This window comes from Phyllobates terribilis, unplaced genomic scaffold (genome assembly GCF_046119375.1).
Source record: "Phyllobates terribilis strain yellow unplaced genomic scaffold, ASM4611937v1 Scaffold_4__5_contigs__length_816908805, whole genome shotgun sequence".
In the NCBI taxonomy this organism is placed as follows: domain Eukaryota; kingdom Metazoa; phylum Chordata; class Amphibia; order Anura; family Dendrobatidae; genus Phyllobates; species Phyllobates terribilis.
Window position 1 is genome coordinate 376,381,504 of NW_027362764.1, and position 21,612 is coordinate 376,403,115.

The 21,612-nt window shown below is 47.6% G+C and overlaps 1 long non-coding RNA gene across 1 annotated transcript in view; it reads left to right on the plus strand.

The window, feature by feature from the left end:
* LOC141264340 (uncharacterized) overlaps positions 1-21,612 on the plus strand; it is a 298,797-nt gene that overhangs the window by 120,151 nt on the left and 157,034 nt on the right. Inside the window, exon 3 of the long non-coding RNA XR_012319892.1 lies at positions 16,284-16,373. This is a non-coding gene — a long non-coding RNA (uncharacterized lncRNA). The remainder of the gene's footprint in view (positions 1-16,283; positions 16,374-21,612) is intronic.

The window sequence follows — 21,612 nt, forward strand, 5'->3', positions numbered from 1 at the left end:
GGAAAATAGACCAGTGCTAAAAAAAAAAGGCAGCACACAATGCTAATTCTGTGTGTGCAGGAAAAATATTGCTTTGCCTCTGACAAGAGCTGTTTTAAGATGGACACTGGAAGAATACTTTATCCTTTCCCTAGCTAATACACAAGCTCTCCCCTGTACTCTGACTTTGTTGTGAGTCTTCAGCTCTGAAAAGAGCTATATTTTGGTGTTATTATGGAGCTAGTTTGTAAGTGGATAATTAGCGTGCACTCAGTCACTGTAGAGAGGTGCTGATGGAAAGGGCCTGTAATGCCCGAATAATGTAGAAGATTAATTCATCGCACACTCGTAACCTAGTTGCAGTGTATATTTATTAACAGGCTAAGAAATAATAGACCAAACCATAGGCATGAAAGCGACAATGCGACAGTAGACATTTCGGCCACAACACAGGCCTTATTCATTTATTTGCTACTGTAAAAAGAGACAAGATATCAGGATCTAGTACAATAAAGCGGTAAAAATACATATACATCCAAAAAAGATGAGGTGGGAAAGCACAGACAAGATTAGGAAAAATTGGAGGGAATAGGGAAGGAAAACAATGGGGGGGGGGGAGAGCGAAGGAGAGGAAACAGAGAGGGATCAGGTAAGGTGGTGAGTACAGTACAGACCAAAAGTTTTGACACACCTTCTCATTTAAAGATTTTTCTGTATTTTCATGACTATGAAAATTGTACATTCACACTGAAGGCATCAAAACTATGAATTAACACATGTGGAATTATATACTTAACAAAAAAGTGTGAAACAACTGAAAATATGTCTTATATTCTAGGTTCTTCAAAGTAGCCACCTTTTGCTTTGATGACTGCTTTGCACACTCTTGGCATTCTCTTAATGAGCTTCAAGAGGTAGTCACCGGAAATGGTTTTCACTTCACAGGTGTGCCCTGTCAGGTTTAATAAGTGGGATTTCTTGCCTTATAAATGGGGTTGGGACCATCAGTTGTGTTGTGCAGAAGTCTGGTGGATACACAGCTGATAGTCCTACTGAATAGACTGTTAGAATTGCAGTCCCTAGAACTATTGGGTTAAGGGACAGTGATGTAGTGGGACAGTTAGGGATAAAGGGACATGGGTCTTGGCATAATATTAATTAGTCACTTACCCAAGGGGTCAGGGAGATTCAATGAGTCTGTAAAGAGAAGAGAGGCGTTAATAGATCCAATCTATTTCCCTATTAAGTCCTCTTGGGGACAAGGTCTGGAGAGTATATATCCAGTAGGATTCACGTTGCTTGAGTAATTTGATATGGTTCCCCCCTCATCTGGGTCTTGCTACATGCTCTATGACCTGAAAGCGGAGTTGGGCCACTCTGCGTCTCGCTTTGGAGAAGTGATCAGGTAATGGGAGCCAGTTTTTGCCGCAGTAGATGGTTGATTTATGACTCGCAATACGATCACATATGTGTTGTGTGGTCTTCCCTACATAGAGGAGGCCACACGGGCACTTCACCACATAAATTACAAAATTGGAGGCGCATGTAAAAAATCCTTTGATGGGGTAGCTTTTGCCTGTCCTGGGGTGTGTAAGGGTATGTGATTTGATCATATTAGAGCAATCTGCGCAGTTTAAGCATGGGAAGGTCCCATGGCGGTGGGTACTCAGTAGACATTGTGCCCGGGTTTCTTGTCACAATCCAATCTATCACCTCCATCGATCCATTTCTGCCTGGAACTTCTCTCCCTAGTTCTCCACGAGAACTTCTTTCTGTTTAGGGATGACTTCTTTATACAGAAACGTGGGACAGCAATGGGCTCGCATGTAGCGCCTGCGTATGCTAATGCCTATATGCATAAATTTGAGGAGGAATTTGCACTGCACCACTTACCATCGATACATCGATGACATCTTCCTCATCTGGCAGTGACCGATTGGGACATTGACTACCTTCTTTACACATCTAAATTCCATCAGACCCGAGCTTCAATGTACCCTTAGCTATGACAAAAAACAGATTGCCTTCCTGAACCCTATGGTTATCCATGACGACAACAGAAGACTAATAACGGACCTATTTACCAAACCCACAAACTGCAAGTCTATTACACTACTCCAGCTGTCATACAAAAGCCACCAAAAATAGTCTCCCCCGCTCCCAGTTCCATAGGGTCACCAGAATTGTCTCAGATCCCGTTATCCTTCCCCAACGCCTTCAGGACATGTCACAAAAATTTTGAGAACGTCACTACTCCACCCAACTGTTAGAACAAGAAAGAACCAAAGTGTTGGATCCCAGACCACCACATCTTCCTACCGCTAAGACTTAAAGTATACCTTTCGTTCACACCTTCACACCTATCACCCTTTGATACCTAAACACATACCACTATCAGGAAACACTGGTCCCTCTTATCCAAAGCATACCCTGAGATCCCGGCTTTCACAACTCCTGCCCTTATGTGCACTAGGAGAGCACCTAATATCAAAGACAAAATTGTCAGAGCAGACATGGGGAGCTCACGTACAACCACAGCACAACGTCTACTGAGTACCCGCCACCACGAGACCTTCCCATGCTTAAACTGCGCAGCTTGCTCTAATATTATCAAATCAGCACGCCCCCTGTGCCTGTGCCGACATTAGACCGAACCACGCTTCCCTGGCAACCCTTGGCCGCTTCCCCTATGACGCACCTCTGGCCTGGCGTGCGGCGCCAAAGCTTAAATAGTATGTGAGACAGTGCCCAGCCACAGCACCTGGCAGCAGCAAGGCGTGGGAACACCGCTCCTCACCAGCACATGGACCTCTAATCCTACTACACAAGCGCCTGGCTTCTCCTAATCGCAGGTACTCATCTCTGATTGTGCCCCTTATGTCTTTACACTGCAGCTACATGCTCCTCTAACCTCTGTATACTTCAGATCCCCACATGCAGACAACCTACGGAACCATAGTGAAGGTACCCATATACCTGCCTCCCCTCTACCTCCCAGAGTATACATGTGGCTCTGACATTCTTCCTATTATTGCAGCTTTTCTTTTGGGTCTCTTGCTATACCATGTCACCTGCCTAAATACCTGGCATATATTTACATCTCATCAAAAGTAAGATTTATACCAGCTGTACTTGCTATGTTACTACTGCTATGTATATTATGTACACTGCTCAAAAAAATAAAGGGAACACTCAAATAACACATCCTAGATCTGAATGAATGAAATATTCTCATTGAATACTTTGTTCTGTACAAAGTTGAATGTGCTGACAACAAAATCACACAAAAATCATCAATGGAAATCAAATTTATTAACCAATGGAGGCCTGGATTTGGAGTCACCCCCAAAATTAAAGTGGAAAAACACACTACAGGCTGATCCAACTTTGATGTAATGTCCTTAAAACAAGTCAAAATGAGTCTCAGTATTGTGTGTGGCCTCCACTTGCCTGTATGACCTCCCTACAATGCCTGGGCATGCTCCTGATGAGGCTGCGGATGGTCTCCTGTGGGATCTCCTCCCAGACCTGGACTAAAGCATCCGCCAACTCCTGGACAGTCTGTGGTGCAACGTGACGTTGGTGGATGGAGCGAGACATGATGTACCAGATGTGCTCAATCGGATTCAGGTCTGGGGAACGGGCGGGCCAGTCCATAGCTTCAATGCCTTCATCTTGCAGGAACTGCTGACACACTCCAGCCACATGAGTTCTGACTAGTGTTGAGCCACCCCCGTAGTGTTCGAGTTTGGTTCGGTTCGTCGAACACCCGTGTGTTCGCCGAACTGTTCGTCGAACTGTTCATCGAACACCTTCGAACACCGTTAAAACCAATGGCAGGCAAACAAAAACACATAGAAACACATAGAAAACACCTTCAAAGGTGTCCAAAAGCTGACAAACTGCTCAGAAGACACAACTAACACATGGAAAAGTGACAAGTACATATAGTCATGCGAAAAGAAAAGAGGTGGAGGAGTAAAAGGAGGGGGAGACACAGATATAGGCATGTCATGCCCTTCTAAAATCCAAAAAGTGAGAAGCCGAGACGGCCAGTCCGCTCCTGCCCGTGCCACCTCCGTGTCGCCGGGTTTGTGCCAGAGCCGCGGTGAACCCTGACGGCCAGCCCCCCTCTCCCAATACTGGTGCCTGTCCGCTGGTGGGTCGAGAGAGCCCCCCTGTGGTGGAGGCAGCTCTAAGCTTTTTAATTTAAATTGGCCCTCTAATTTGAATGAATACACTTTAAATCCATTTACAAGGATCTATTGGAGGGCAAGTCTCATGCCAGCAGCCGCGTAATTCCAGCTCCAGTAGCGTCCACTAAAGCTGCTGCAGTTAAAAAGCTTTTATAAGGATCGAGCTCGGCTGTCCACCGCAAGGCATCCTAGTGCCAGTCCCAGCCCCTATGCCTTGGGGTGCCTCCTGATGCTCTTCACTAAGTATCCCGTGGTCCCGAAGCATTTCCTTTGAAAAAATTAAGTGTCCAAACTACAGGTGGTGTAGCTTGCTTAACAGCCGGGATAATCCGCTGACTAGCAGACACTGCTACTAGGCACAAAGTATTTCCTGGGCTAGATGCAGTTAAAAATTTGTAAGTAGATACTCTCGTTGGATGCTGAGAAAGCATTCCATAGAGTCTCCTGGCACGCCATATATGATTCTCTTAAAAAGCTTGGGGTAGGGGTCTAGGGGACCCTTTTATAGCCAAAATCACGGCCCTGTATCACAATACGTCACCTAGGCTGAAGATAAATGGAACTGTAGCACCGAGGGCTCGGTTGCTACAGACGTATTGCACCTCACCCAGAGGTGTGATATCTCACTCTCAGATAAGGATGGAGTGTGGATCAGGACCCGACAACTGCATGCATTACACCACATTGCCGTGGGGCAGGGCGACCAATATGCCCCTGAGATGGGCACGACAGTCCCTGTCCCTGGCTGGAGTGGGGGGAGGGAACACTGAGGAAGGGGAACCCTGCAGTGCAGGAGCAGGGAGGAAGCAGTTCCTGGGTGCATTGAGAAGGGAGTATAAAAGGTGGGCACCATCTTAGTTCAGTGCAGAGAAGTCTGAGCAGAAGTGGCAGGGAGCAGGGGCTCTGCATGAGCTCTGCTCCGGAGGCGGGCCTAGTAACAGAGGCCCAGGCCTGCAAGAGGGAGAAGGAAGGAAGAGGAGCGGAGAAGGCTCCAGGAACGAGGAATGAAGGGATCCCAGGGGTGCGGACGGGCGAGTCGCCACCGCACGCCCGAATCCACCTGCGTGGAGGGGTCAGGCCAAAGGGGGAGACCGGTCCCCGAACTAGTGGAGGCAGGAAACGACCCTCAGCTAGAAACCGGAGGCTCTGACATTTTATGTGGCGCAGCCCCTTGCTCCACCCGCTAGGAAGGCACCACATAGGGTCAGGGAAACTGGCGCCAAGTTTACCAAGAGGAGGCCCGAGGCAGCCGGACAGAAGTGTTGGTAAGAAAGGCCAGACAAAGGACACACAAAGGGGGTCCTGTGAAGCGCTCCAAAGTTATCTGGGAGTTGTCTGAGCCCCTCACCTGGTGAGCACAGTACGACGTGGGCAGCCGTTACCTGCAGACATGGTCTGAATAATAAGAGCTGTGAGTAAAGGCCCTGAACTGCATCACTGACTCCGTGTCGTTACTGCTGCTGCCCTGCACCATCACCCCCATCCTCCGCATACACTGCCCTGAGGCTATACTCCTCCCGTGGGGAGTTATGCTACGCTCTGCTGCACCCACAACACCAGCCTTAGCGGTCTGCCCTGTAGCGGCGGTTCACTCTGACCGCAATCCACGGGTGGCGTAGTCGGACATTTAAACATCAAAACCACATAAATAGTTCCGCCACTGGTTTGACCGCCCTGAGCCACGGAACCGGATCGCCGCCACGAAGACTACAACCACCAGCATCCACCAAAAAGGGTCCGGCTCCGGGTGTCCCAAGGCCCAGGGGGTGCGTCAGAACATTTTCATCACCTTTCACAATCACCAATGGGACAAGGCAGGGATGTCCTCTGTCCCCTCTCTTATACATCCTAGTGACGGAGCACCTGCTCTCATCAATTCGCCATAACCCCAATATTAGGTGGATTGAGGTGGGAGGCACCGAGTACAAGTGCTCTCTATTTGCTGATGATGTCCTAGTATATATCACTCAATCACATATATCCATCCCTGCTGTTATGGCTGAAATAGATCACTTTGTTACATGGTAAAATTTTAAAATCAATGCAGCGAAGTCTGAGGCCCTCGATGTCTCCCTCCCTAAATCCATATAGGATTCCATCCAGTCCAACTTTCCCTTTGCCTGGCCCTCACAGGGTATCAAATACTTAGGAATTCCTATTCATAGAGACCTCTCCCATCTATGTTATCTTAATTTTGGGCCCTTTATTGAACAATTCCATACAGACCACGGTTGGCAAGTTAGAACTGTAAGATTCACTACGTGAACCACTGGTGTTTTGTGGAAAAGCACATGTACACCGCGTTCCAAATTATTATGCAAAAAGTGTTTAGGAGTGATAAGGGAAGAATTTGTTTGTTTGTCAGTTAAACTCATTGATGGTGATGTGTGTCAGGGCTCTTTATATCACTGTAAGCAATTGCAGACACCTGTGCTAATTAGTTTGGCAGGTGTGTCCAATGAAAGGCAAGACTACTTAAGAAGGCTCTCTCACATTATTAAGCAGCCTACATTTTCTGCCAAAATGGGAAAGAAAAAGGATGTGTCGGCTGCTGAGAAGCAACAAATTGTGGAGTGTTTAGGTCAAGGCATGACTACAATCAACATTGTGCGATGATCAGGATGAAGTGTCTTGGCAATCAAGAAGTATGTAGCTGATTCACAGTACACACGTGTGCGTGCTGATAAGGGCAAATTGAGGACTCTTTCCTACAGGCAATTACGTCAGGTTGAAACAGCAGCGGCAAAAAAGCCTTGTCATAGCAGCAGACAAGTTTTTGAAGCTGCTTGTGCCTCCAACGTCCCCCGAACAACAAGATGCAGGGTCCTTCAGAGGTTTGCAGCTGTGCATATGCCATCCTGTCGACCTCCTCTATCCACTTCACACAAGCAGAAACGGCTCCAGTGGGCCAAACATTACATGAAGACTGATTTCAAAACTGTTTTGTTCACGGATGAGTGCCGTGCAGCGCTCGATGGTCCAGATGAATGGAGTGGAGGATGGCTGGTTGATGGACACCCCACGCAAACACGGCTACAGCGCCAACAAGGAGGAGGTGGAGTAATGTTTTGGGCTGGAATCATGGGGAGAGAGATTGTCAGCCCCTTTAGGATCCCTGAAGGCGCTAAAGATGAACTCCATAATGTATGTGGATTTTCTCAAACAGCACTTCCTGCCATGGTTCAAGAAGAAGAACCGTGTATTTCACAGCAAGATCATTTTTCTGCATGATAATGCACCATCTCATGCTGCACATAAAACATCTGCATCTCTGGCTGATATGGGCATAAAAGGGGACAAACTTATGGTGTGACCCCCATGCTCCCCTGACCTCTACCCCATTCAGAACCTTTGGAGCATCATTAAAAGGAGTGTCTATGATGGCGGGAGGCAGTTCACATCTAAGCAACAGCTCTGGGAGGGTATTCTGTCCTCATGCAAAACAATTGAAGCAGAAACCATCCAAAACCTGACAAATTCAATGGACGAGAGAGTTCAGAAGCTCCTTTCGAACAAGGAGTCCTATGTGAAAATGTAACATCACCTAGAATAAAGTTTTGAGTTGAAAACTGTTTGATTTCAGTTTCTAACAACCTGCTAATGCTTATAATTTCAAAAATGACCATTTTTTTGGTCTTTATTAAAATGAAAAGGTTGATCGAAAAGTTTGGGGGATCTAAGAGTGTGGCAACCCAGTAGTCATGATTACTTCGAATTCTGACAATATGAGGGTCATGCTGCAGGTAGTGCAGCAAGAAGGCACTTATGTGTCTTGCGCATCTCGGAGCCCCAAAATTATTTTCCGGGCTAGATGCAGCTAAAAATTATTTTTAATTTTAAATCTGGTGAAGCTTATTATAGATGGCCTAATAGGATCAGTGCTGCACACTGCTACAAAGCCCAAATTATTTTCCAGTCAAGATACAGATAAACATGATTAGTAATTTGAAAGCTTAAAACGGTTGGTAGGGTGATTTTAACCAATCATCAAGCTTTTACTCTCCCCAGGATGACACAGGGGTAGAAAAGTCGTTTCGGATCCATGATTTGTTCATCTTTATGAACGTGAGTCTGTCTACATTATCAGTGGAGAGCCGCGTGCGCTTATCTGTCAGCACACCACCAGCAGCGCTGAACACACGTTCAGACAGAACGCTGGCTGCGGGGCATGACAAGATCTCCAAGGCGTAAGTGGCTAGCTCCGGCCATTTATCCAGATTGGAAGCCCAAAAAGAGCAAGGGTCCAGTGACACAGTCGTGGCTTCAATGTTTACTTGGAGATACTCCTGTACCATCGTCTCTAGGCGTTGACTATGTGTCAGACGTCTTGTCTCCTGTGGCCTTGCAAAGGATGGGCTAAAAAAGTGGTGAAATGATTCCGCAAAATTGATGTTACCAGCAGATACTGTGGTTCTGTTACGGTTTGAGTGCTGAACACTTGACGGTCCCACGGTTGGCAAGTTGGAACTGTGAGATTCACTACGTGCACCACTGGTATTTTGTGGAAAAGCACATGTAAGATTCTGCAACAGTCTCTGCTGATACTCCTGCATGCGTGCATCCCTTTCTATGGCAGGAATAATTTCTGCAAATTTACTTTTGTACCGGGGATCTAACAGTGTGGCAACCCAGTAGTCAGGATTATTTCTAATTCTCACAATTCGAGGGTCATGTTGCAGGTAGTGCAGCAAGAAGGCACTCATGTGTGTTGCGCATCCAGGAGCACCAAGTCCCTGTTGTGTTGGTGGCGAGGTAGCAATCATGCTTCCTTCCTCTGTCCTCTCCCCCCAACCTCGCACAACAGAAATGTGATCAAGGTCTCCCTCATCTGATGAGTCTTCCATCAGTTCGTCCTCCACTTCTTCCTGGGCTCCTGCACCTTCCTCACTAGTTTGGCTGCTACCATGCACCCTGGTAAAATCATCTCCCCCACCCTCACATGCCTGCCGCCTTGGTGCTGCCGACCGTCTGGACCTTGCAGATGTTAGCCCTTCCGCATACAACTCCTCCTCCTCTACTTCCTCCACCTCCTCTTGTGCCACCACCTGACTCCGAATTCTGTTTAACATGTGCTCCAGCATGTAAATCACCGGAATAGTCATGCTGATAATGGCATCGTCAGCACTAAACATCTTCGTCGCCATTTCAAAACTGTGCAGAAGGGTGCATAGGTCCCTGATCTGAGACCACTCCTCCAGCGTGATTTGCCCCACCTCTGAATCTCGTTGGCCCAGGCTATACGTCAGAACGTATTGCACCAGGGCTTGTCGGTGCTGCCACAGTCGCTGCAACATGTGCAGAGTTGAATTCCACCGGGTAGGCACATCGCATTTTAGCCGGTGAAGTGGCAGGCCCAACGACTTCTGTAGAGATGTAAGTCGCTGAGCTGCGGGATGCGAACGGCGGAAGTGAGCACACAGCGACCGTGCCCTCTGCAGAAGGCCATCTAGTCTGGGATAGTGGGCTAAAAATTGCTGGACAACCAGGTTCAACACGTGAGCCATACAAGGCACGTGTGTGACATTGCCCCGGCGAAGGGCCGCACCCAGGTTTGCAGCATTGTCGCACACGGCCTTCCCTGGTTTCAGGTCCAGTGGAGACAACCATTCATGAAATTGGTTCTCCAGAGCTGACCACAACTCCTCAGCTGTGTGACTCACATTTCCCAGACATTTCAATGTAAAAACCGCCTGATGACGTTGAGCCCTACTGCCAGCATAGTAAGGAGGTGTGCAGGATCCCTTCTGCGCAGTTAGAAAGCTTGTGGCATGACCAGACAGGCTTTGGGTGCAGGTGGAAGACCGAGAGGAGGTTGAGGAGGCAGAAGCAGTGGAGGAAAAATGACATAAAGAGGATTGACGCACAACTCGTGGGGACGGCAAGACTTGGACAGCAGCCCCTTGTCCTGCTGTCACCATAGTTACCCAGTGCCCAGTCAGCGACATGTAACGCCCCTGTCCATGCCTACTCGTCCAAGTGTCTGTGGTGAAATGCACCCTGTCACACACAGAGTTTCTCAAAGAAGCGGTGATGTTGTGTGCGACATGCTGGTGGAGCGCAGGCACACCTTTCTTTGAGAAGTAGTGCCGACTGGGCATCTGGTACTGGGGCACTGCGACGGACATAAGGTCTCGAAAATCCTCTGTGTCCACCAGGCGGAAAGGCAGCATTTCTGTAGCCAAGAGCTTGCAGATGGTGAAATTCAACCTCTTAGCTTTCTCATGGCTAGGAGGAAATGGTCTTTTACTTGTCCACATCTGAGGGACCGAGGGCTGGCTATTGTGCTTAGACGGGGTTGATAAGGGTGTCCCCGGCAAACTGCCGGTCTGTGAGGAAGATGCAGGCGGACATGTTAGGTTGCCTTGATCCAAAGGTGGTGCTATCGATGTCGGACAGCGCTCAAGACCAGCTGGTGTTACCACCTCCAAAGAAAATGATGACCTGCCAATCACGCTGGCTGTTGCGGGTAAAGAGGTGGCAGGTCTGCGCCCCAAAACAGGTGTGACTGCTGTCCCCCCAGTCACAGAGGATGAAGAGGCCGCGGATGCACAAGATATGGCAGACGGTGGTTGGCCCGGCCGGCTAGACCGCATTGTAGCACACTGAGCTTCCCACTGCAACTTATGCTTCATGTCCATGTGCCGGTTCATGCATGAAGTACTCAAACTATGTATTTTTTGGCCTCTACTTAGCTTTTGCTGACAAATGTTACAGATAACACGAGTTGGGTCATCTTTATCGATCTGAAAAAATGCCCAGGCTATGCAAGGCTTAGCACCCATGCGACCTGAAGAGCCACCACGACTTGTGGTGAGAGGCAGAGTTGTGTTTGAGGATGCAGTTGTTGACGTGCTTCCAGTACTACGTCTCTGTCCAGGAAGGCGCAACCTGACCTCGTCGTCACTAGCATCTTCCTCCACCTCCTCTGCTGACCTCATCTCTTGGCTGACTGTGGGTTGACAGTAAGTGGGATCTCCGACCTCATCATCATCACCCTGTGCGTTATCACACCCGTCGTCCTCAGAGCCAACCTGTTCCTGCCCTGACAAAAAACTAAAGTTGTCGCTCCAATCAGGTATTTGAGTCTTATCATCGTCTTCCTCATTGTCTCCACCAACAGGAGTTACAGTTTGGGAATGAGGGTCTACATTATGGTCAGAACCTTCTGCGTCTGGTCCTGGATCCGACTCATAAAGATTCTGGGCATCAGTGCAGATCATTTCCTCGTCTGGATTCACAGAAGCGCTGGAGTCGACCTCTGATTCCCAGGCTATAGTATGAGTAAACAGCTCTGCAGACTCAACCATCTGTTCTACCTCATACTCAGACGGGCAGCTGGAGATTTGGGAGCTGTGAGGAAGCAAGTGCGATTTGGGTGACACCTTTGAGGACTGGAGTATTTGTGATGTTGAAGTTGATGTGGAGGAGAGCCCACTTAAAGGAGCACTTGATATCCGTTGAAGCACCTGCTGTTTTTGTGCCTCATCTGGAATTTGTAGCGATTGGCGTGGCCGTAAGAAAGGGATCTTATCACATTGTCCGCTAAAAGAAGTAGACATTTTAGTTTGGCTGGAAGATGGTCTTTCTTCTGCACCTACCCCACGGACACAACCTTTTTTCCCCTTCCCAACACGCCTATTCCCCTTTCCACCAGCAGCAGGCCTTTTTCCACTCATTTTGGTGGTTAACTAATTCACAACTCTGGAGTTGTTTGCACAAAAAAACAATGGATGGTAACCGAGCAGAGCTGAGTGGCCAAACTGTGGTATTAGGCCAAAACTATTGGCTGGGTTAGATGCAGAAAAAAATTATTTTTAATTTGCAACCTGATGGAGGTCAGTATAGATGGACTAATAGACCAAGTCCCACACACCGCTAGAAGCCCAAATATTTTTTCAGAGCTAGATGCAGAAAATTTTTTTATTCAATTTGCAACCTGATGGAGGTCAGTATAGATGGACTAATAGACCAAGTCCCACACACTGCTAGAAGCCCAAATATTTTTTCAGAGCTAGATGCAGAAAAAAATTATTTTTAATTTGCAACCTGATGGAGGTCAGTATAGATGGACTAATAGACCAAGTCCCACACACTGCTAGAAGCCCAAATATTTTTTCAGAGCTAGATGCAGAAAAAAATTATTTTTAATTTGCAACCTGATGGAGGTCAGTATAGATGGACTAATAGAACAAGTCCCACACGCTGCTAGAAGCCCAAATATTTTTTCAGAGATAAATGAAGAAAAAATTATTTTTAATTTGCAACCTGATGGAGGTCAGTATAGATGGACTAATAGACCAAGTCCCACACACTGCTAGAAGCCCAAATATTTTTTCAGAGCTAGATGCAGAAAAAAATTATTTTTAATTTGCAACCTGATGGAGGTCAGTATAGATGGACTAATAGACCAAGTCCCACACACCGCTAGAAGCCCAAATATTTTTTCAGAGCTAGATGCAGAAAAAAATTATATTCAATTTGCAACCTGCTGGAGGTCAGTATAGAAGGACTAATAGAACAAGTCCCACACACTGCTAGAAGCCCAAACATTTTTTCAGAGCTAAATGAAGAAAAAAATTATTTTTAATTTGCAACCTGATGGAGGTCAGTATAGATGGACTAATAGACCAAGTCCCACACACTGCTAGAAGCCCAAATATTTTTTCAGAGCTAGATGCAGAAAAAAATTATATTCAGTTTGCAACCTGATGGAGGTCAGTATAGATGGACTAATAGAATGATGCTATGCCCAAAAGATTTTACTTCACTAGGTGCAGTAAAAAAATTGGTATTCTATACACAGGTGGTATATCTTGCAACACAGATAGGCTACTCCACTGACTAACACACTCTGCAATAGGCCAAAAAGGATTAGCTTTGCTAGATTCAGCCAAATGCTGTGAAAAAAACTTGCACAGCACTGGCACAGACCTGCCTGGCAAAAACTGATAGGAACTGATGTAACCTAGTCCTGAAAAGGACTCCAATTACAATTAGTCTTTACTCCCACAATCTATCTATTTAAGAGCACAGACCTGCCTGATAAAAGTCGTAGGAAATGCTGTAACCTAGTCCTTAAAAGGACTGCAATCACAACTATTCCCTACTCCCAAGCTATCTGTATATTTGTGCGAAAATTGGCTTGAAATTAACAAGGTATAGCGCACACAGCAACAGCGGTGCCGTCTAACACGCAGCTGCAGCAGTGAGAAAATGGTGGCGACGGGGAAAATGGCTTGGTCTTATAGGGCAAGGACATGTGACATACACTGCCAATCACACATGCCCTTGCTTGTGTGAAAAAAAGCACTTCGCTCCGTGTGTGCGCTGCTGATAGGCTGACAGATTGCACCTCCCCACTGCAAATGCGGGAAAGAGAAAAAAAAATGGAGATCTTCATTGTTCCTGCAGAGATCCATCCCCTGCCCCTCCCCCCACCCCGCTGTACACTCAAACTGCGTATTAACATTAATTTTCATCATTACTGAGAAAAAATCCAGTTATGATTTTGGTGCACGAACAGTTATCGAACATAACCTCGAACAGCCGAATTTTTCTCAAATTGTTCGTGTTCGCCGACCGGCTCGAACACCGCCCAAAACAGCTTGAATTTGAGATTGGCGAACAGTTCGAGTAGAACAACGCTCATCTCTAGTTCTGACATTGTCCTGCATTAGGAGGAACCCAGGGCCAACCGCACCAGCATATGGTCTTACAAGGGGTCTGAGGATCTCATCTCGGTACCTAATGGCAGTCAGGCTACCTCTAGCGAGCACATGGAGGGCTGTGCGGCCCTCCAAAGAAATACCACCCCACACCATTAGTGACCCACTGCCAAACCGGTCAAGCTGAAGAATGTTGCAGGCAGCAGATCACTCTCCACAGCATCTCCAGACTCTGTCACGTCTGTCACATGTGCTCAGTGTGAACCGGCTTTCATCTGTGAAGAGCACAGGGCGCCACTGGCAACTTTGCCAATCCTGTTGTTCTGTGTCAAATGCCAATCGTCCTGCACGGTGTTGGGCTGTCAGCACAACCCCCATCTGTGGGCGTCGGGCCCTCATACCACTCTCATGGAGTCGGTTCCTAACCATTTGTGCAGACACATGCATATTTGTGGCCTGCTGGAGGTCATTTTGCAGGGCTCTGGCAGTGCTCCTCCTGTTCCTCCTTGCACAAAGGCGGAGGTAGCGGATGAGCTGCACTACCTGAGCAACTTCTGTGGGTTGTAGAGTTCGTCTCATGCTACCACGAGTGTGAAAGCACACCCAACATTCAAAAGTGACCATCAGCCAGAAAGTATTGGTACTGAGATGTGGTCTGTGGTCCCCACCTGTAGAACCACTCCTTTATTGTGGGTGTCTAGATAATTGCCAATAATTTCCATCTATTGTCTATTCCATTTGCAGAACAGCATGTGAAACTGATTGTCAATCAGTGTTGCTTCCTAAGTGGACAGTTTGATTTCACAGAAGTTAGATTTACTTGAAGTTATATTCTGTTGTTTAAGTGTTCCCTTTTTGTTTTGAGCAGTATATATATGTATGTACTCACCACCTTACCTAATCCCTCTCGATTTTCTCTCCTTCCCTCTCTCCCTTCCCACCCCCCCCCCCCCTTGGTTTCCTTCTCTATTCCCTCTAACTTTTCCTAGTCTTGTCTGTGCTTTCTCACCTCATCTTTTTTGGATGTATATGTATTTTTACTATTTTTACCACTTTATTGTACTATATCCTGATATCTTGTCTCTTTTTACAGTAGCAAATTAATGAATAAGGCCTATGTTGTGGCCGAAACGTATACTGTCGTCTTCACATATTGTCGCTTTCACGCCTATGGTTTGGTCTATTATGGAGCTAGTGAGCGGCTCCTTTAAACACAGAACTAGTACACACTGCAGGTAGCCCTTCCAAATGCTTTTGTTTGATCAAGAGGCCTAAACACTCTCCCTAGCAGCTCAGCGATCTCTCCCTATGCTTATAGAACGCAGGCTCCAGATGCAATGTGCACAAAATGGTGGCGGCAGGGCTTAAATAGACCCTATGACGCTGGGCGGCCAGCCAATCACAGTAATGCCACAATCAAGATGTCTGCGGCACTACTGTGATTGGTTAAGAAGCCCAGCATGTTTAGTGGCAGCAAAGGAGGCGCCAAAACTGCAGGGCGGGACATCCGAATATAGCGAGGCGAGTACACAAATACTCGCCGAATAAAGATTAACCCGAATACCGTACTATTCGTGCGAATAGTAAAGAATACACTCGCTCATCACTAGTGATACCATTTTGGAAACTAGACCCCACAGGGGTGTCAAATGGTGCTCCTTCCCTTCCGAGCCATGCCGTGCGCCCAAAAACTGGCTTTCCCCACATATGGGGTATCGTTGTGCTCAGGAGAAATTGCACAACAAATTTCAGGGTCCATTTTTTCCTGTTACCTGTGCAACAACAAAAATGGGTCTAAATTAAAATTTTTGTGAAAAAAAGTTAAATGTTTATTGTTTTTTTTCACATTCCAAGAATTCCTGTGACGCACCTGAAGGGTTAATAAACTTCTTGAATGTGGTTTTGAGCGCCTTGAGGTGTGCAGATTTTAGAATAGTGTCACTTTTGGGTATTTTCTGTCATAAAGGCACTTCAAATGTGATGTGGTCCCTGAAAAATGGTTTTGTAAATTTTGTTGGAAAAATGAGAAATTGCCGGTCAACTTTTAACCCTTATAACTTCCTAAAAAAAAAAAATTGGGTTCCAAAATTGTGCTGATGTAAAGTAGACATGTGGGAAATGTTACTTATTAACTCTGTTGTGTGACATCTCTCTCTGATTTAAGGGCATGAAAATTTTGAAGTTTGAAAATTGCAAAATTTTAAAAATTGTCGCCAAATTCAGATTTTTTTCACAAATAAACGGCAGTCATATCTAATAAATTTTACCACGATCATGGTATTTTATGTTTGAGGATACTGTTTCGGGGAGGGGGAGTCCTGTTTCTCTGCAGGGTGGCACTATGTCACTTTCTTTCTTCATTTGGTGTAGTGTAGAAGTTGGGGAAAAATTGGAGAATGTGCTCTGGAAGCAGTGCTCTATATAACTGTGCTATTTTCTGCAGAGACGAGTCCTGGCTGGAAGAAGTGAGGGCAGTCTGCACTGGATAAAGAAGAAAAGCGAAGATGAAGGACCTCAACTAGAGACATCCCTGGTGAGTCAGTGTGTTATCTGTACACTTACACTATACACTGTATACTATGTACAGAGCTCCTGTGTATAATGGCACGTATTCAGTCACTATGTGGTGAGAATATGTGATCTGGTCACGGTATGACGGTATTTTTCCTTTGTATGTGGTATTATTCGGTCAATAAGTGGTGTTAATATGGGGTCTGGTCATGGGGTGGTGGTATTTGTCCCTTGCATGTGGTATTATTCGGTCACTATGTGGTGGAAATATGTGGTCTGGTCATAATGTGGCAATATTTGTCTTTGTCCCTTGTAAGTCGTATTATTCGGTCACTATGTGGTGGTAATTAGTAGTAGTAGTTTTTAGGCACAGTACTCACACTGACACAGGTATTAGACCAAAATGATACAGGACAAATATATAGCATATATACAGTACAGACCAAATGTTTGGACACACATTCTCATTTAAAGATTTTTCTGTATTTTCATGACTATGAAAATTGTACATTCACACTGAAGGCATCAAAACTATGAATTAACACATGTGGAATTATATACTTAACAAAAAAGTGTGAAACAACTGAAAATATGTCTTATATTCTAGGTTCTTCAAAGTAGCCACCTTTTGCTTTGATGACTTCTTTGCACACTCTTGGCAAAAATCTTTAAATGAGGTGTGTCCAAACTTTTGGTCTGTACTGTATGCAATAGTTATATAAATACATAAAATTCAATCAATAAATGTATATACATATATGCCTGTGGACTGTAGTAATGACCACTTTGAAAATAACTAGAACACCGTAAAACATTAAACTGAAATTTGGTCAAAAAATAAGGGAAATCTGACTGAAGATAAAAATACCTTTATTATAATATAATTGGGCCTGTGGTGGCACAGAAGGCGATCACACAAAATACATAACAAAACTATAAATATAAAAAAATACAAAATAAAAAGCAGGATTAAATGTTAGACCTTGTGGTATGAAATGTATAGTGTAATTGCACAGACCTATATGAAGGTGCAACAGTGCTGTATAACAATTGAATACTTAATCTGGGGTATCCACATATATAATAGTAACAGGATATAGTGCTTAATACAAAGTGCCAAAGTGCAAAACTTAGAGGATATAGCCATATATACAATGTTAACGAATTGGATATATGGCCTGTTGCTATAAGGGACGTAGCTCTCCTTGAACCTTAGTTATATTGATTATATTATAGCTATATTGAGCTATTGAACCCGTTCTATGCCCGGGTGGTGAGCATTTTTATTGGTATATGCTCCCCCATCCTGGCATGTGCTGCCCCCATCCTGTTATGTGCTGCCCCCATCCTGGTCCATGCTCCCCCATCCTAGCATGTGCAGCCCCCATCCTGGCATGTGCAGTCCCCATCCTGGCATGTGCAGCCCCCATCCTGGCATGTGCTGCCCCCATCCTGGTCTATGCTCCCCCATCCTGGCATGTTCTGCCCCCATAATGTTATGTGCAGCCCCCATCCTGGTCCATGCTCCCCCATCCTGGCATGTGCAGCCCCCATCCTGGTCCATGCTCCCCCATCCTGGCATGTGCAGCCCCCATCCTGGTATGTGCAGCCCCCATCCTGGCATGTGCTGCCCACATCCTGTTATGTGCAGCCCCCATCCAGGCCCATGCTCCCCCATCCTGTTATGGGCAGCCCCCATCCTGTTATGTGCAGCCCCCATCCTGGCATGTGCTGCCCACATCCTGTTATGGGCAGCTCCCATCTTGGCATGTGCTGCCCCCATCCTGTTATGTGCAGCCCCCATCATGGTCCATGCTCCCCCATCCTGGCATGTGCAGCCCCCATCCTATTATGTGCTGCCCCCATCCTGTTATGTACAGCCCCCATCCTTGTCCATGCTCCCCCATCCTGGCATGTGCAGCCCCCGTCCTGGCATGTGCAGCCCCCATCCTGGCATGTGCAGCCCCAATCCTGGCATGTGCTGCCCACATCCTGTTATGGGCAGCCCCCATCCTGGCCCATGCTCCCCCATCCTGTTATGAGCAGCCCCCATCCTGTTATGTGCGGCCCCCATTCTGGCATGTGCTGCCCACATCCTGTTATGGGCAGACCCCATCCTGGCCCATGCTCCCCCATCCTGGCATGTGCAGCCCCCATCCTATTATGTGCTGCCCCATCCTGCTATGTGCAGCCCACATCCTGGTCCATGCTCCCCCATCCTGGCATGTGCAGCCCCCATCCTGGCATGTGCCGCACCCATTCTGTCATGTGCAGCCCCCATCCTGTTATGGGCAGCCCCCATCCTGCTATGGGCAGTCCCCATCTTGGCCCATGCTCCCCCATCCTGTTATGGGCAGCCCCCATCTTGGCACGTGCTGCCCCCATCCTGTTATGTGCAGCCCCCATCCTGGTCCATGCTCCCCCATCCTGGCATGTGCTGCCCCCATCCTGTTATGTGCTGCACCCATCCTGTTATGTGCTGCCCCCATCCTGTTATGTGCTGCTCCCCCAATCCTATTATGTGCAGCCCCCATCCTGGTCCATGCTCCCCCATCCTGGCATGTGCTGCCCCCATCCTGGCATGTGCTGCCCCCATCCTGTTATGTGCTGCCCCCATCCTGTAATGTGCTGCCCCCAGCCTGGTCCATGCTCCACCATCCTGTTATGGGCAGCCCCCATCCTGGTCCATGCTCCACCATCCTGTTATGGGCAGCCCCCATCCTGTTATGTGCTGCCCCCATCCTGTGATGTGCTGCCCCCATCTTGGCACATGCTGCCCCTATCCTGGCATGTGCAGCCCCCATCCTGGTCCATGCTCCCCCATCCAGGCATGTGTAGCCCCCATCCTGGCATGTGCAGCCCCTATCTTGGCATGTGATGTCCCCATTCTGGTATGTGCTGCCCCCATCCTGTTATGGGCAGCCCCTATCCTGGTCCATGCTCCCCCATCCTGGTCTATGCTCCCTCATCTTGGCACGTGCTGCCCCCATCTGTGTCTTCATTAAAATGGCGCCGGATAGCATGCTATGCGCCTCCTGCCCGAACAGGAGCGCCACGGCAACAATCCTACCAGTCAGGTATGCACTTATTGCGCCTGAGATTGCGGTATGCGTTCAGTGTCTACACATTCCGCAATCTCTGGTGCCACACTCCTCTTACCTGTAACGGCTGGATACATTCTTCTGTCTGGAGTCAGACTGCGCAGGCGAATCGCGCTTACACAGTCTATAGAGGCTTCAGACAGACGGACACATCCCTGATTATATTATAGATGTCCCCCAATTCTGTTAATATCCCCTATCCTGGTATATATGGCACTCCCCCTTCCTGTTATACGTGGCCACAATCCCCATCTTGGCATGCATGGCATCCCTCCACCCCAGTGTGCATGGCACCCCTCCATCCTGGCATACATGGCACCCCTGATCCCCATTCTGGTATGCATGGCACCCCTCCATCCTGGAATGCAAGGCACCCCTGATCTCCATCCTGGTATGCATGGCACCCCTCATCCTGGTATGCATGGTACCCCTCCATCCTGATATGCATGGCACCCCTCATCCTGGTATGCATGGCACCCCTCATCCTGGTATGCATGGCACCCCTCCATCCTGGTATGAATGGCACCCCTCCATCCTGGCATGCATGGCACCCCTCCATCCTGGTATACATGGCACCCCTCCATCCCGGTATGCATGGCACCCCTGATCCCCATCCCGGTATCCATGGCACCCCTCATCCTGGTATGCATGGCACCCCTCATCCAGGTATGCATGGCACCCCTCATCTTTATCCTGGTATGCATGGCACCCATCATCCTTATGCGGGTATGCATGGCCCCTACATCCCTATCCTGGTATGTATGGCTCCCTCATCCCTATCCTGGTATGCATGGCACCCTCATCCCTATTCTGGTATGTATGGCACCCCTCATCCCTATCCTGTTATGTATGGCACCCTCATCCCTATCCTGGTATGTATAGCACCCCTCATCCTTATCCTTGTATGTATGGCACCCCTCATCCCTATCCTGGTATGCATGGCACCCCTAATCCTGGTGTGCATGGCCCCCTCATCCACACCTTGGTATGTATGTCCCCCTCATCCTCATCCTGGTGTGCATGGCACCCCTCATCCCTATCCTGGTATGCATGGCATCCCTCATCCTGGTATGCATGGCCCCCTCATCCCTATCCTGGTATGCATGGCACCCTTCATCCCTATCCTGGTATATGGCCCCCTCATCCTCTTCCTGGTATGCATGGCACCTCTCATCCCTATCCTGTTATGCATGGCACCCTCATCCCTATCCTGATATGTATGGCACCCCTCATCCTTATCCTGGTATGTATGGCACCCTCATCATGGTATGCATGCCCCTCTCATCCTCACCCTGGTATGCATGGCACCCTTCATCCCTATCTTGGTATGCATGGCACCCCTCATCCCTATCCTGGTATGCATGGCACCCCTCATCCCTATCCTGGAATGCATGGCACCCCTCATCCCTATCCTGGTATTCATGGCACCCCTCATCCTTATCCTGGTATGCAAGGCACTCCTCTTTCTGGTATGCTTGGCACCCCGCATCTTAATATGTATAGCACTCCTTATCCCCATCACGCTGCACACAAAAAAAATAAACACTTCTATCAATCTAATGACCACATACTGCAGGGGATTAAACCAGGTAACATGCTAACCCATTAACATGATTAATTAGAGAGACATACCAATGTGGATTTAAGCTGCTGGTGTGGCACCAAACCCCGACGCGCATTTCATACCATGCCTTTGTCAGGAGGGTGAAACTTTTTACTGACTTAAATAGTTTCTTAGGAGACTTGAGACCGCCATCATCTGATCACCTATGCTACACGTAGCAGAGCTGCATCCCTGCTATGTGTAGCATAAATCATGATCTCCTATGAACGCCAGCCATGGACTGGCATTTATAGGAGATTTACAATGACAGGCACGGGAGTCTTCTGCAGACCCCCGGCTATCATGACAACCCATGACATGACACCCCAATCACGTTACAGGGACGCCGAAGGGCTGGACTTATGATGCACTTCCGGCCAGCGCATGTTAAAAGCCGCTGTCAGAGATTGACAACAGCATTTAACTTGTTAACAGCGGTGGGTGGATCATGAATCAACCCGCGGTTGTTAGATGGACATGACAGCTGATCAGATCATCAAAGGCAGGGACTCGACCGATGACGTACCTATACATCATCAGTCGTGAAGGGGTCAAGT